Below are 13,018 nucleotides of genomic sequence, written 5' to 3'. Positions count from 1 at the left end.
AAAAGGCAATGAAAAAAAAAATGTCCTCAGGTGAGGACTAAAAAAAAACCTAAATCAAGAAATACCATGTCAAAGACTAAAGGAAGCATTTCTGACCTACAATTCTACTCAGGACTCCCCACGAGGCCCCCCAGGTGTCGTCACAAATAAGCGGGTGTGGTAAATGAGAACAGGATGCCTTACCGTTCTGCCTGCAAAAGACCTTGGCTACTTTTTTATATTTTTTTTTCTCTGAACAAAACTGGAACTGAGGATTAGATACAATTTCTTTTTCATTCAAGGCCCAGATGGCACACGGCAAAAACTTAATTTCTGGTCTCTTGGTAGAAATTTGAGGACTGTCGGCTCTTAAGATTTTAAGTAATACGGTCAAGTGACTATAGCACTGTAGGTTGGGGAATTGCCTGTCTTCGGTTTTGTTGTTGTTTTGTTTTGTCCTTAATAATTATAGCATCTTAATATTCACCGGCCATCTCAGAGAACATCCGCAGGGTGGCCCCCCAGTGTCTGACAATGTGGGTTGTTTACAGGCCGAGGGTCCCCGAGGACTGAGCTGTGAGCAGCGGAAGCTTTCCAAGGACTGGTGTGATAAAACTCATAAAGCGTTCAGGAACATTTGGGAATTACGCCGAGAGAGGCTGCCTTGAGGGAAGGTTGACAATAGGAGAACAATGACATGTGAGAGAGGCAGATTGGGACAAAACGAAATCTGGGTTGGCAGTGGTATTCTGGAGAAGGCTTTTAAATTTACAGATTTGACTCAGCACACAGTTTTAGGGAGGAGTGCGGCGTAGACAGGACTCTAGGGTGGTCCCCCTGATGGCCCATCTCCTCCCCTCACCACCCCCAAGCACCCTGCATAATCTTCCTACTGTGAATCTGCTGGCTTTTTCTCCCCTGATTAGATTACATTATGTGGCACAGGTGACTGTAAGAAAAAACATTATGGAGATGTATATCACCTAATGGCCTGACACCATGAAAAGCTTGCAGTTATCTCTGGCTGGTAAAGAGGAAATCAAAAAGTTGGAGCATGAAAGGATTCAACTCACCATTGTTGGCCTGGAGATGGAGAAGCCACATGGCAAGGAATGCAGGTAGGTGGCCTCTAGTTGCCGAGAGCAGGGCCCAGCTGACAACTGGGAAGGAGACAGCAATCTTAGTCCTGCCTCTGCAAACACAGCCATGCACCATATTCCAGCAATGCTTCTGCGGACGTCTGCATGTACCATAAGAGTATAATTGATTAAAAGCAAAAGTTTGTTTGAGATGTTGAAAGGCTAGATCTGACCATGATGTCAAATTCACTACAGGCCCCAGGTGGTTTAAATAGTAGATGAGGAGGCTCAGCCTGCTGTCCACCTGTGGCTGGGCCTTCATTGGTGAGTGAGCTGGACCAGTGGGCTGGAGAAGAGGGGAGACCATTCCACGCCCTGCACACACATGGGCACACTCACACTCTGGCACACACATTTCCCTCCATTTCTGTTTTTCTCTCCTTCCTCCTGTTCCCATCCCCTCTCTTCCTCCTACTCCCTCCTTCCTCTGTCCTCTCCCTTGTGCCTCCCCTTCCCTTCTTTCCCTCTGTCCCTCCACAACCCTCCCTCTGCCCCTGCAGTACTTGTGCCCACACACATACACTTTATCTTTTATACCATGTTTTTCCTGTGCCTTTTCTGTGTTTAGGCACACAAGTACAATTGCCCGCAGTATTCAGTGCAGAAACTTGCCCACGGGTCTATAGCCCAAGAGCAACGGCTGCTCCACACAGCCCAGGTGTGTAGAAGGCCCCACCTTCCAGGTTCATATGCGTGCACTTTGTGGTGTTCTCACAACGATGAGATGGCCAAACGACATTCCTCAGAATATATTCTCTCATGCGAGACATGACTATAACTCAAGTCTGCCAATAGCAAGCCTGAGCTTAGAAGCTGATTTCTTCTCAGAGCCTCCAGACAAGGACTCAGTCCAGCGGACACCTTGATTTTGGCCTTGAGTTTATCTTAAAGAGAGAGCCCAGACACACTGTGCTGAACTTCTGACCTACAGAACAGTCAGCTAAAAAATGGGAGCTGTTTGAAGCTTCTGAAGCTGTGGTCAGTTGTAACACAGCAACAGATAACAAGTACATTTTTCGAATCAGAACAATAAACAGAAAATCATGTTGTCAGGAACAGTGAAGAAAGAATGTAAGGAGGTAGCTACTGAAGAAAAGATTATTCATATATAAAGAGCAAGGAACTAACAGTAACACAACTTAGAACACAGGCGGCAAACACAAGGCCCGCAGGCCGAATCCAGCTCTCCACCTTGTTTTATCCGGCTGAAACCTGTTTCTACCCCGTGGCAGCACTAAGCTATTGATTAACTGTTAAGGAGTAGTTACATTTATACAGCCCTAAAATTACATTCAGCCCTTTGAAGGCAACCAACCGTGAGGCTGACATGGCCCCCAGGGAACATGAGTTTGACACCCCTGACTTAGACCTACCTATCTCCATACTAGTCTAGTCACCTGACTGAGTTTTGGATAACACTGTTTACTGACACAGAAGATACACGAAAATCACATAAGAATAGACATAGTCTTTTTAACTTCTGAAGCCCAGTCCTCTGGAACACTGGTAGCAATGTTTGGGAATAAATAACAGTAACCTATAACTACATTTACAATTCAGCTAATTACATGTTAATTAATTGGCAATAAGTATGATTGTGACAGATACTTATTAATGACAGGACAAATGTGTAAGAACCTGTGATTTACTACCAGAGCTTAGCAGATCCCTAGCTCAGCAAATGGTCTCGGCCAACATGGGGGTTAAGAAATCTGAAATGATGGAATAATCTAATATTTATGTCTCTTCATTTTCACACTAACCTCTAAACCAATTATTTTTTTTACTTTTATTGACTGATTTTGAATCATTCCTACCAACTATAGGTTGACAGGTTAAGTAACAAATAATGGGTTGAGGTAGCTTTTTCATTTACTCAGAGTTGTATCTGGTTATGTACAACTTCATACATGTGAATCTTGAAGTCCTTATTTTTAAGAATAATGTGAAGCTTTCATTCACAAAATGTGTTTCTAATGGACTTTAATTTTTACAGTAGTTTTAGTTTCATGGCAACATTGAACAGAAAGTATAGAGATTTCTACATTTTCCCTTTTCCCACACATGTGTGGCCTCCCCTATAATCATCACCCCCCCCAGAGTGGTATATTTGTTCTAATTGATGAATTTATATCTTTTACTGGGTTCAGTTTTACCTTTTCCAAAATGTCATGTGTTGGAAACATACAGTATGTAGCCTTTTCAGGTGGGCTTCTCTCAATTAATAACATGCATTTAAGTTTCCTAAACATCTTTTCATGGCTTAATAGCTCATTTCTTTTTAGCATCGAATAACATTCCTTTGGCTGGATGTACCACAGTTCAATTATTCACCTACTGAAGGATATCTTGGTTGCTTCCAAGTTCTGAGAACTATGAATACAGCGACTATAAACATTCATGTTCAGATTTTTGTGTGGACATAAGTTTTCAATGTCTTTGGGTAAATACCAAGGAACACAACTTCTGGATCATAGGAGATGAGTATCTTTAATTTTGTAAGAAATTCCCAAACTGTCTTCCAAAGTGGCTGCACCGTTTTGTATTCCCACAAGGAGAGCTCCTGCTTCTCTCCATCCTTGCCAGCACTTGGTATCGCCAATGTTCTGGATTTTTGTAATTCTAATAGGTGTGTAACAGAATTTCACTGTGTGTCAATTTCCCTGATGACATGTGACCTGGAACAACTTTTCATATGCTTATTTGCCATTTTCTTTGGTGAGTCAACTGGCAAGGTCTTTGGCACATTTTTAAATTGGGTTGTTTGTTTTCTTATTGTTGAGTTTTAAGTGTTCTTTGTATATTTTAATAACGGTCCTTTAGAGGATGTGGCTTTTGCAAATATTTTCTCCCAGTCTTTTTACTCTCTTGACAGTGTTTTCTGCAGAACAGAAATTTTTAGTTTTAATGAAGTCCACCTTATCAATTCTTTCATGTATGGATCATTTCTTTGGGGCAGTATTTAAAAAGTCTTCACCAAAATCAAGGTCATCTGGTTGTTTCCCACATGTTGTCTTCCAGGATCTGTACTTGTACAGTTCTGTATGTGACATGTAGGCCTATGATCCATTTCATGTTAATTTTTGGGAGGGGTGTAAGAACTGTGCCTAGATTCATTTTTTGTATATGGATGTCTGTGGGGGAAACTTTGCACACAAGTCCCCCTGTCTGCCACGAATGAAAATAAAATTACCAAGACATGATCTGCTTGGAGAGGAGAGGTGGTCAATCTCTTAAAGGAGAAGGACCAAGAGCCCCTTCCTCAATGGCTTTTATTAGGTTCGTAACACAAAGGAATATAGGTAAAGGTCATCAACCAGTGTCAGGTGGCAAGGATCAAACAGTAGATAACATTTCAAAAAAATCTGAGGGCTTAATCTGAGTCAGTGTCTATCAGGTAAGGGGGTTGCAAAAACTTTGGGAGACATACTAATTTCCTACTCCGACCCTTATCATATGAATGAAAGCACTCTAAGCAAAGGAGGCCTCACAGGACTTGATGAATTCTTTCTTATGCCTGATCATCTCAGAACTCACTCTAGCTGGCAAGGGGCTGCACTGCCTCCCCCATCATAAGTTTTTAGGCTTAAGTGGATTAGAGCCAGGAAGCGCTTTTCCCAGAGGACATGGGGACTCGGGCTATGTCAGAATAGCTGGGGGTCAAGGGTCCATCACCCCCTCTTTGCTGCAGCCCCCTGAGTCCTTCCCTGAGGGCCTCCCAAGTGATCGTGTCTGGCTTAGGTTGCCCCCCCTCTGAGGGGTCTTACCTGTCATTGACTAACCGACCAAGCATTGGGGGCCAGAGAAGGATGAATCAGAAGCAGCGCTCCTGCCAGGGAGATAAGCTTTGTCTCCTTAGTGGCTCACAGTCCAAAGGTTGCTCGCTCAGCCTTATTCATGGGGGTTTACAGCTCCTGAAACCAAGCAGGGCAGTTCCCAACAAATGTCCAGTTATTTCAAGACTGTTTATTGGAATGGGAAGTTTTTCACTTCTTTATCAACTTTTATTGGAAAATGCCTGCTAGTATCTTCACGTATCTTTGTTTCTAACAATAATGAATCTCCCTAAAACTTAGGATGCAGGCATTTCCTATAAAGACCCAGCAACTGTGTTGCTTTCATTCATTTCTCTCACAACTGCTCTGAAGCTAGCTTAGTAGTGTGACCTTGTTTTACAAATAGAAAAGCTGACAGACAGAGAGAGAACAAAAGCTGCCTCGCTCACCCTGCAGAGCCCACAGCAGAGTGAGAATTCACATGTACTGTCTCTAATTCTTGCCTGAGTGTCAGATACAGGAAGGTCACATACTTTTACTCTGTCACTGAGAAACCCTGAATTACCCAATCACAAGGAATATGAAGAACATTTCTTTTTGTTTTATCTTCACCCAAAAATATGTTTTCATTGCTTTTTTAGAGAGAGAGGAAAAAAGAGAGAGAAACATCAGTGTTAGAGAGAAGCACCAACTGGTTGCCTCCTGCACACACCTGGGCTGGAGATCAAACCCACAACCTAGGTATGTGCACTGGCTGGGAATTGAACCCACAACTTTTCAGCTACGGGACGATGCTTCAACCGAACTGAGCCACAATGGCCAGGGCTGAAAACGATTTCTTATCAGGAAAGTTGGCATCTCATAGTTTCAATCCTGATACTACAAGAGCAAAAACTTCTAACCTTGTTCCCTTTGCTCTCTTTGGTGGTAATGCTAAGAGAAAAAAAAAAAACAAACATTCAAAATTGTGAGCCTGAATTACAGGAGAAGGGAAATATTAGGTGCATACCTTAAAATGTTATGCTCACTTTCTGCAAGTGATTTTTCAGAAAAGGGATAGCAAATAAAAATTCTGGGGAGGACCAGAACACATACAAATTATTTTAGAAGCAGAAAGAAGATGCTTTTATCAAACTCCAGAAGTCCCAAGTCAAACACTACTATTCCTCATTAAACACAACACTACTGATTTTTGTGATTACTTTGCTTGTGCATGGCTGAAAAAAAAATAGTTGCTATGACAAATTCATTGATTCCTCCAAAGAATATCCTAGGATTTGTGGGACTGTGTACAGTCCTTTTTTAACCTCGCAGCCTAGCCTTCCTGTTGACTACTTCGTTTGCTCGCTGCTCCAATTGCTCGAATCAATGCTGCTGTTCCCAGAAGTTTCTCTACAGCCCAACTGCCTGACATTGTGCCTTCAGTTCCAAGTGCATGTGGTCCCGAAGCACTTGGTTCAAACTCATGTTGCTTCTCAGGTTGTTTATATATTGAGTCTAACGATCACATTTGGCTCAGAAAGAGGGATCGGGACCTCCCAAAAATGCACTGGATTATCCACTGATACTTTTAACACAAATTTTTTAAATTAAAATACAACTATTTAAATCTCCCAACAAGGTATTTTGTGTGATCTTACTTTTTACTTTGTCCCTGGGTAAGAATCAGCTTCTAACATCTCTATCAAAACTCTTAGTAGCTCTTCTCCTTGCCAGTAGCATTCACTCCATTAGGATTTAAACTTCTCTTCCCCAGTCACCTGCTCTGTCTTGCTGATTTTATACTCTATATCAGCATTGACATCCTTAGCTATTCCCTGAACAAAGTAGGGTGCCCTGGGAGTTTGGAAGACAACAGGTTGCAGTGGGGAGGTGATGGTTTGTGGGGACAGTCTTAGATTGGACACACATGAGCTGAGGGACTCTAGACATGCTCACTCCCACTAATGCCCACCCCGTATGTTGCGTGAAGGTAAAACACACAGTTCTGTGCAGTCAACATGCATGGAATTGGTAAGTGTTTGATTTCAGTCATTTAACTGCTTTGTCTCAACTTTTTCATCTTTAAAATGGTAGTGATAATATGTGGACTAGCTCTGAAATGGAAATAAGAGAAAGCCCACAGAGAACATGGGGAGCAGGGAGCCCTCAGTGAATGAACACGTGTCCTCCCACCCCTGATCGACATGGAGTGACCACCTGGACACAAGTTCTATGGTTCTGTCGCTCTTCAGACATATACTTTTAATGGATTCTCTGGGTTGGAGAATACTGTAAGCTTAGTTTTTCCTGTGAATTGATACATAAAATGATTGGAATACATCAGAATTGGAATTCTGACAGCAACTACATTATAATCCACTAGATAATCTCTATGCTTCCTTCCCACTTCATCGTTTTATACTAAAAGAAGTAGCATTGTCTGGAGTCCAGCAGAAAAATAACTCTATTGGATTTGCGCTTAACAATTCCACGAAGTGGTCTTTGAAATTTATTAAAATGGGCTACCAAACTCTATTAGTTTCTTATTTTTATGGTAACAAATCACCACAAACTAAGCTGCTTAAAACAATATATATCTGTTTTCTTTCAGTTTGGGAGGTCAGGAATCTAAAATCAAGGTGTAGGCAGGGCTGCATTCCTTTGAAGGCTTCAGGGGTCATTTTATTTCCTTGACTTTTTCATCTTCTGGAAATTCCTGCATTCGTTGGCTCGTGGCCCCTTCTGCAAGTCACTCCAACATCTTTCTTCCATCATCACATTTCCCACTACTGACTCCAATCCTCTTGCCTCCCTCATACAAAAACCCTGAAAATTACAGCATCCTGCCTGGACAACCCAGGATAATCTCCCCATCTCAAAATCCTTCATTTAACCACTTCTGCAAAGTCCCCTTTACTATGTGAGCCAAATGCAGGAAATTAAGTAGGACACTAAATTCTGAAAGTGCCAAAAGTTAAGGTTGTCATGGTAACGTGAACACAGCAACAGAACAAAACCTGTTCCTCAGAAGGATACACTAAACAGCTTTGCACAGTTATGAGCTGTTCAAAGAGCTGCTTTCATTCAATGACCCAGACCCCTTTACAACCACACATTAGCTGTGGTTCTGTGGCTACAAGATGATAAATGGCTTGCCTGACCCATTTCAATTCCACAAATATTTAGGTGTCATCCACTACATGTAAGATGTGTAAGGTGTGGAGCTAAGTTCTCAGAGGATACGAATATGAATAAGACATGAAGTGTTGACCCCAGAAACTTTTCATCCAGGGCTAAGCACACAAATGATGATAGAAAAAGTTCACAAAGCAGAAAGAGTGCTAAGGGAAGTCAAAGAGGTGAGCGGGTGAGAGGGTTCAGAGTGCTGGAACACAAAAGTCTCCTGGATCAGGCAGCATTTGAAATGGATGGGATATTTACAAGAAGGTGGAAACACCCCAGTGAAGCTCACAGCTAGAAAGAGCAGAGTGTGCACGAAAACAGTAACAGTGTGGCTGAAATAAAGATTACATGAAGGGGTCTTAAGACAGGCAACAATGTAATTAGCAGGTATCCCTGTTTTAAATAAGGATAGTACCCAAATTTGAAAGGTCAAAGATCTCTTCCTATCTCTACTTCACCTGATTCTTCTACTGTAACAACATCTTTTCAGAAAAGCCCTTATTGGATTTTTTCAGACTTTTTACTGTTCATGCTGTTTCATGGCTATAAGCCTTGGCACATCTTGTCTCCTGGTACCTGAAATGCAAGGCAGAAGTTATTGTATGGCTTGTCCAGATAAGCACGGTGAGAATCAGAGATAAATTTCCAAAGCCTACACAGGGACGAAGTGGTGAAGCAAGCATTTAAATGTTGTCTGACTACAAAGATCAAGTGGTTTTTTTTTTTTACTTTGATTATTGAAGGTACCACTTTGTATTGCAATTTCTTGTTTGAATGGTTCACCCCACAATTGACCTGTGAGTATCTTATGTATAAGGTTCATACCTTCCTCACTTTTGTATCCTCAAAATCTAATTCAATAATGAACACACACAGAAGGACCTAAGTTTTGTTGTATGAGTGAGTAAATAAATTTTAGGCAAGCAAAAACTGAAGGCAACATTTCCCTGTGAAGATAAAGCCTTTTTCCATTGACCAATGGTATCAATTGTATGCCCCGTTACTGCAAAACTTGATGGGCTTTATTCATCAACTGCTTATTTATAATAATTTTAAAAAATTGATATGAACTTCAGGGATGTCCCTTCTCTCATCTTCATTTATGCTTTTCCCCCTCCCTTCAGTTCTGCCCAAAACATGTTCTCCAACCGTGCTGGTGTCTTTGGAAGAGGTCATTCTAGCACACTCACCAACTGGGTTTTTATGTCCTGTGGTTTAGGGACCTCACCTAAAACTTGAATATAACCCGATACCATAGGGCACCACTGACTTCTCAGAGTCCTATTTGAACAGGCTTCCAGAAAGGCTCTGGCTTCCTTCTGTCCCTCCTTTTCTGGAAGGTTTTTTTGTTGTTTTTTTTTTTAATCATCTACGGACACTGCAATGATCCTTTCTTTTTTCTAATTACAATAAGAGACATTCATTTGCTCTTTGTCTGTGACTCCACCCAACCTTAGGAAGCCTCCCAAGAGACTTTAACCCTGAGTTTTCTTCCTCTGAGTTTATGGGCTCTGACTAGTGCCTTTCTACGAGATCTGTGATATTAAACATTTCTGAGGAGACAAGTTATTTACTCTTCATGCATGACTCTACCCTGGTTCTAGTTTTCAAGTATTGAAAAGATCGCCAGCATCTCTTCAAAACTACTAAGTACATATTTTGGAGTGGTAGTGAATTTGTCTTCTGTCTCATATTCTGAATGCTAAACTGGTTGCCAAATTCTGCCAATGTCTTCTACACCAATTTTTTCTTAACCCTCCCTTCCCTTCTGTCTCTCACTCACTGTAGGTTTGCTGGGCTTATTGAATTTTTCAAACATCTTTGCCTTTATGCTAACCATGTTACTACTGACAAAGGTGTTCTCTTTGTATTCTTTAAATGGGGCAATTTCACTCTAAACCATAATGGAATCTCACACACCTTTTGATCACATCACAAGTCTTCAGGCTTCCCATCAAGATGGCTGCGTAGGTACATGTGATACTCACACCACATGAAAATTACAACTAAACAACAGAACAACCATCATTCAGAACGACCTAAAATCTAGCTAAAGAGAAGTCCTACAACTGAGGATATAAATAAGGAGCCACGGCAAGGCTGGTGGGAGGGGCAGAGATGCAGAACAGGCTGACCCCACACCCACGTGTGGCAGATAAAAATGATGATATCCTACTACATAGGTCCCTACTGAGGAACAAGGGGTGCCAGCCCCACACCAGACCCCCCCAGCCCAGGGTTCTGCACCAGAAAGAGAAGACCCTGTAACTTCTGGCTGTAAATACCAGCAGGGATTGTGGCTGAGTGAGATGGGGGGCTTCTGGAATCCCAGGCAGTTCCTCTTAAAGGGCCTGTGCATGGACTTAGACTCACTCCCTCTGAGCTCCAGCTCAGGGGCAGCAGCTTGAAAGGGACCAGAGACATATAGGGAGGAACTGAATTGTCTGGCATCATGGCAAGAGCTAGAGGGGCAGCTTTCTCCCAGGCAGAAGTGCTAGCAGAAGCCATTGTCCCTTTCCTGAGCCCTCTCCCTTCATAGCAGGGAAGTGGGTGCCATATCTGAGACTCCATCAATCTGGTTCACACTGTTCACCCCCTCAACTGTGGTGATTCCCTGAGACCCCACCTCAACCAATTGCAGGCCCACCCAAGCTGTTTCCAGTGGCATTTCCATACAAATGGAAGATAGGCCAGCAAAAAATAAAAATAAAAATAAAAATAAAATAGGATTAGTATAAATAGCCTCTACAACAACTTTAAGTGTACCAACATTCACATCATAGAGGGTACCAGAAGTGTGAGAGCAAAAAATTGAAAACCTATGTGAAAAAATTATGGAAAACTCCCCTAACTTGGTGAAGGAGATAGACGTGCAAGTACAGGAAGCACAGAAAGTCCCAAACAAGATGAACCCAAAGAGGCCCACACACAGACACATCATAATTAAAAGGCAAAAGTTAAAAACAAAGAGAAAATCTTAAAAGCAGTAAGAGAAAAGCAGTTAGTTACCTACAAGAGAGTTCCCATAAAATTGTTAGCTGATTTCTCAAAAGAAACTTTGCAAGCCAGAAGGGGTCAGCAAGAAACATTCAGAGTGATGAAAAGCAAGGACCTGCAACCAAGATTATCCTACCCAGCAAAGCTATCTTTTAGATTTAAAGGATAGATAAAGAGCTTCCCAAACAAGAAAAAGCTAAAGGAGTTCATCACCACCAAACCAGTATTACATGAAATGTTAAAGGGTCTTCTTTAAAAAGAAGAAAAAGAAATAAAAATATGAACAATAAAATGTGAACAAATACATATCTATCAATAACTAAATCTATAAAACAAAATAAACAATTAGAACAGAAAAAGACTTATAGATACAGAGAACTTTTTGACAGTTGCCAGATTGGTAGGGTGTGGGTAGATGGGTGAAAAAGGTGAAGGGATTAAGAAGTACAAATTGGTTGTGACAGAGTAGTCACGGAATACAGTATAGAGAATATTATCAATAATATTCTAACAACTATGTATGGTGTCAGATGGGCACAAGATTTATCAGGATGATCAGTTAGTAAATTACATAATATCTACTCCCAAGGATGTACACCTGAAACTAATGTAATGCCATATGTCAACTGTAATTAAAAAATAAAAAATGACTTGCAGCGATGAATACAAAATATAATATACAGACAATGTATTACAGAAGTGTACACCTGAAACTTGTGTGATTTTATTAATCAATGTTACCCCAATAAATTTAATAAATAGGAAAATAATGAGTTTTGCTCTTGATCAAGATGCTACAAACTACCTGAATTCTTTAGCTTCCTCCCATGTCCCAAAGTCCCCCCCTTGATGATTTCACTCAACTCTGCACTTTAAGCCTCTCTCTTCTGCTTCTCCATTTACTGATTGATTGATTGATTGATTGATTGATTTAATGTGCCCCAGCCATGAGCCAGCTCTAGCCACCAGCCCAGGCAACAAGCCAGGATGAACTAAGGACTGTGCACCTGCCCTGACTGGTATGAGCAACACCACAGTCAGGTGTGTCTCGCCCATTGCCAGGGATTTGCTTCTCCGTTCATTTAAATTATTTCGGAAATTCTCTCCTCCAGTGGAGTCTCATTAATTAGGTAGATCCCATTCTACCTGGAAATCCTGTGAGCAAGATCCTCAAAATACGTGCAACATGTCCACGTCCAGTGCTTCTGCCTCGGTCAGCCGGCGTCCCCTCCACTGCTGCAGCCGCTGCCCCTGCAGAGCTCCCTGCCTGCCACACTGTCTGCTCTCAACACAACGCTCCACTGACCCTTTTTTTACAATCCTCACCTGAGGGTATGCTTACTGATTCTAGAAAGAGGAAGAGAAAGAAAGGGAGAGACATCCATGTGAGAAACATCGATCGGGTATCTCCCAAACGCACCCCGACCAGGATTAAACCTACAACCTAGGTTTGTGCCCTGACTGGGAATCAAACCTGCAACCTTTCAGTGTATATGGGACATGGTCCAACCAATTGAGCCACCCAGCCAGGGCTGCATTAATCCTTTTAAAATCTAATCAACTCACTTTCCTTCCCTTCTTAGAATCCTAAATGGCTCCCAAGTCAGTACTAGAAAAGGCCAAGTCCTGCATGGCCTACAAGGGCCTCCGAAGTCCCACCTCTGCCCTCTGAGCTCTCATGGCTCTCCCCCTTACACCTCCTCCTTGTACCTCCCCTTCTCCCTCCCCCTTGCCTCTCCCCCTTGTCCACTGCCCTCCAACCACACACTGGCAGGGCCGTCTGCTCTCTGGGGGTCCTGGCATTTGCTATCCCTCCTACTTGGGTCACAATCTCCCCATTTACCTATTTCTTCAAGTCACTGTTTAAATATCGTCTTATCCATCCTGGTAGCAGGGCCTACATAGAGTGCCCCACTTAAAAATGCAGTTGCACCCTTTCTTGGCTTTGCTTTTCTCCTTGGC

The 13,018-nt window shown here is 42.1% G+C and overlaps 1 non-coding gene across 1 annotated transcript; it reads right to left on the bottom strand.

The window, feature by feature from the left end:
* Window positions 1-11,988: 11,988 nt before the first annotated feature.
* LOC128626766 (small nucleolar RNA SNORA48) lies at window positions 11,989-12,123 on the bottom strand. Its single transcript, XR_008390834.1, has one exon. It is a non-coding gene; the product is annotated as a small nucleolar RNA SNORA48 (small nucleolar RNA).
* Between the last annotated feature and the right edge of the window lie 895 nt (window positions 12,124-13,018).

The sequence above is a fragment of the Artibeus jamaicensis genome, unplaced genomic scaffold (assembly GCF_021234435.1).
Source record: "Artibeus jamaicensis isolate MK-2021 breed Jamaican fruit bat unplaced genomic scaffold, CSHL_Jam_final scaffold_916, whole genome shotgun sequence".
NCBI lineage: Eukaryota > Metazoa > Chordata > Mammalia > Chiroptera > Phyllostomidae > Artibeus > Artibeus jamaicensis.
Note: the sequence above shows the minus strand (reverse complement) of the source record. Positions and strands in the feature narration are given on the sequence as shown.